Source organism: Elephantulus edwardii, unplaced genomic scaffold, assembly GCF_000299155.1.
Source record: "Elephantulus edwardii isolate Elephantulus edwardi_28Jun2011 unplaced genomic scaffold, EleEdw1.0 scaffold00096, whole genome shotgun sequence".
In the NCBI taxonomy this organism is placed as follows: Eukaryota; Metazoa; Chordata; class Mammalia; order Macroscelidea; family Macroscelididae; genus Elephantulus; species Elephantulus edwardii.
In genome coordinates this window covers 7,601,281-7,605,312 of record NW_006399846.1, presented here as the reverse complement: position 1 = coordinate 7,605,312, position 4,032 = coordinate 7,601,281, and the positions used below count along the sequence as shown (strand labels likewise).

At 40.9% G+C, this 4,032-nt stretch overlaps 1 pseudogene; it reads right to left on the bottom strand.

Annotated features, from left to right (window-relative positions):
- Positions 1-260: 260 nt before the first annotated feature.
- The window catches only part of LOC102843965, a 12,942-nt pseudogene continuing 9,170 nt past the window's right edge, over positions 261-4,032 (bottom strand).

Sequence of the window (4,032 nt, the reverse complement as noted above, 5' to 3'; positions counted from 1 at the left end):
ATGATCCAGGGAAGAGGTGAACAGACATTGTAACTAGCCATCAAGATGTTACAGGTAAAAGACTCCTTACACTGAAGCTAACCAAGTTTCAAAAGCCTTTACCTATGTCACAAAAAAAAAAAATTTGGAGTAATATTTACGAATATGAGCATTGCTGCCCCCTCTCTATAAACAATCACCTTTGAAGCACACACTGGGGTCTCTAACTCAGGGTTCTTCTCTAGTGTAAGCAGCTCTACAGATGCACATGGGTAACCCACTTACTCATTGACTTTCTCAAAATATTCTTTGGAAGCAGTTGGGCTTGGCTTGATTGTAGGACAATCAGGTGTCCAGTTGGCCGGGTAGACTTCGCCATGGGCCTCCACAAACTGCAATGCCTTCACCAAGCAGAGGGTCTCTTCCACACTGCAACCTACCGGTGGGGGGGGGGAGGGGAAGAGAGTCTTTGACACTCAAGTGCTTGATGACACCATTGGGGTCAATAATCAGACCTCTTAGTGAAATACCAGGGCCCTCCAACAGCACACCGTAGCCTCGAGAAATCTGCTTCGTTGAATCTGACAGGAGTGGGATGTTCATGTGGCCCAACCCACCATTCCTCCTAGATGTATTTATCCAGGCCAGACGGCTGAGGTGGGAATCCACAGACACGGCCACAACCTCACAGTTCACATCGTGAAATGTGTTAGCTCTGTCACTAAACGCAACAATTTCTGTAGGACACACAAAGGTGAAGCCCAAGGGGTAGAAGAAAGGCAGCACGTACTTCCCCTTAAAGTCATCAAGGCTCAGGTCTTCTAACTCTCCATTGACCACAGCTGTGCCCTTGAAATAGGGGCATGCTGGGTAACGGCAGGAGCCAGGAAGGAGGAACTGGTGCTAAAGGTATATTTTGCTTGAGGCGAACCAGACCACCAGTTGGTCAAGCTCTTTCTTCCAGAAGCAGCTGGCTTAAGGGCTGCAGAGGTGGACATGCCCCAAGAAATGGTGCTCATGTGTCTGGCCACCAAGGCCCAGAGCAACCTTCCTGCAGTGGCTGCCTTTTTCCGTGTGCACAGCAGCCGAACCCAAATGCTTTTTGTCAGTTCCAATCTCAGCAAAGAGCCAGCCACAGTTTGCTTTCACATAGTAAGAACTTCTACTTATAACAACATTTTTATTTTACTGTATTTTCAGAGAAATATTATTTTATTACTTTTTTAAATTTTATTACTTTTAATGAACATTTACAGAGATTTTGGATTTCCATTAATTCATTGTTGCATTTTTCTCCCTGCCCAACCCTCCCCAGTTCACTCTTTGAAAAGTAAAAGAAAAATTCTTTCATTGGTATACAATCCTCCCCCTACCCCTGCTATGAGTACACTCCACTATGCAGCCTTCATTCTGGACTCTTGTCATAACCATAATACCCAATCATATATTGCTTTTAAACTGTTCTCTCCCTCATCTATTTCAATGTAGTATACATAATTTATCCAATTTTTCTCAGTCTCACCCCAACCCAGAGAGAAAAGTTTCTAATGAACAATTATTCAGGAACATTGATTAGACTCACTATGACGTTTTAACATTCTCATTAAATCCCTTTTGAATGTTTCACTTCCAGTAACCTAGTTTTCCTGTTTCCTTACCCTTTACTCTTTGCTTTAGGGGTGTGCCCTTCTATATCCATTTTTCAGTAAGATTTGTGATGGGGGTTTTCTAAAATAAAAAAAAATCTTGCTAATATTTTAGGAATTATATTATTACACATCTACATCAGTTAATTAACATCTTTATTATCTTGAACCTTCACACTAAAGGGTAAGTAAGTATATATTTTTACATATTATTTAATAGTTTAATTTTTTTTTACTTCTTTCATGACATTAGGTAATAATCTATCCACAAATCTTCTATATATGTTTCCTGAGCATGTTGCTTCAGTATAATTGCCATCTACCATTGATGAGCGTTCTTCTCTTCCATCATGGGAGAGGAGGAGGGAGAGGACACAGTCTGCGTGGTTTTCTTAATGTAGGGGAGAAAAATACATAAATTATTTATAGATGCAGGTAGGATTGACTCAAGGTTTGAGTTTTATTGTTGTGGACTTGTTTTCATTTTCCTCACCTTCAGTTTGAACTTGCACAGGAGTAATTGATGTCTACTCCACAGTCAGCCCATGAACTCCTTATTTTTGTTGTTGTTGTTGTTGTTAGTGTTATAAAGTATGACTCATAGCAACCCATGAGCTACCAACCTGAACTCTCCCCTATCTTATATCATCTTCATTTCTGACACACTTGAGTTCATTACTTCAATTACTGTGTAATCCGTCTTGTTGGGGGCTTCCTTTCTTTAGCTGACTCTCAAACTTTCCAAAATACTGTCTTTTTTTCAAAGGAATAACCTCGCCTAACTGCATGTCCAAATTATGAGAAATGAAACTTCACCATCTTTGCCTCCAAGGCAAAGTGCTCCAGAGTGCTCTCTGATTGCACTTTCTCCAAGACATATGTTTGTTCTTTGGCAGTCCATGGGCTATTCCATACTCTTCTCCAGAACCACAACTCAAAGGCATTAATTCTGCTGTCATCCTTATACATTCTCTGTATCTCTGATGTGTAGCAGGTGATTGAGAAGATCATGGCTTTAATTAGGCCCATAATACTCTTCAAATTGGCACCGTGCTCTTAAGTATTTTGGAGAGGTCCCTTACAGTGGACTTGCCGCGTGCAATATTGCCTAGTCACCTGATTTCCTGATGCTGGGGGGGAAAATAAAACTGCAGGAATAAATGAACAGAAATTGACATGTTTCAACTAACAGCTGCAGCTCTGGATTTGCTTACCAGTATATATCAGGAAATTTGGAGGGCATATGCCTGGCCAATTGACTGGGAGAGATCCTATTTGTTCCCATTCCAAGAAAGGTGACCCAACAAAATGTGGGAATTATCAAACAATATCATTAATATCACATGCAAGCAAACTACTGCTGAAGATTTGTCAAATCAGTTAGAATAGTACATTGACAGAACTGCTGTAAGTTCAAGCAGGGTTTAGAAGAGGCCATTGCACAAGGGATACCATTACAGATATCAGATAGATCCTGGCTAAAACAAAAGAATGTTAGAAGAATATATATTCGTATTTTATTGACTATGACAAGGTATTTGACTGTGATAACAACAAATGATGTCTAACATTGAGAAGTATGGGAATTCCAGAACACTTAATTGTGTTCATGAGAAATCTACACCTAGACTATGAAGCTATTGTCTAAATGGAGCATGAGAACACTGATGAATGGTTTAAAATCAGAAAGGTGTGTGTTGGGGACTCCTTATTTATAGAACTTAAAACAGGAATATAATAGCACCAAGGAAGTTGACAGTTTATGGTTGGGGGGAAAAAATGACAAAACTATGATGAAATGGATTAAGAAAAAGGAGCAGCTATGAGGAATGCAGCATTAGCCTCCCTGCTCATTGCTGGAGTGAACAGAGCTCACTACCTTAGTCCCCAAACCAGGGTCAGTCAGGCTCTGAGGAAGTGGCACTCCTTGTGCCTGGCACTTGCTGGTGCAGACAGTTCTGCTGACAGCAATACACATCAATCAACTTTTTAAAAATTAATTTTAATGAAAGTTTACAGAGACTTAGGATTTCCAGTCATTCACTGTTGCACTTTTCTCCCTGCCCACCCCTTCCCCCAACTCACACTTCTCTTTGAAAAAGAAAAGAAAAACTCTTTCATTGTTATGCAATCCCTCCCCCCAGGTCAACTGCACTGTGCAGCCTTCATTCTGGACTCCTGTCCTGACAATAATACCCAATCATAGTCATAACAAACTGTAGCTGACTCCGAGAAGAATGGGAATCGCAGAACATTTAATCCTGCTAATGCGAAACTACTTGGACCAAGAGGCAGTCGTCAGAACAGAGCAGGGCAACACTGCATGGTTAAAAATTGGGAAGGGTGTACGCCAGGGATGTGTCCTATCTCCATACATTTTCAACCTGTATGCAGAGCAGATTATCCG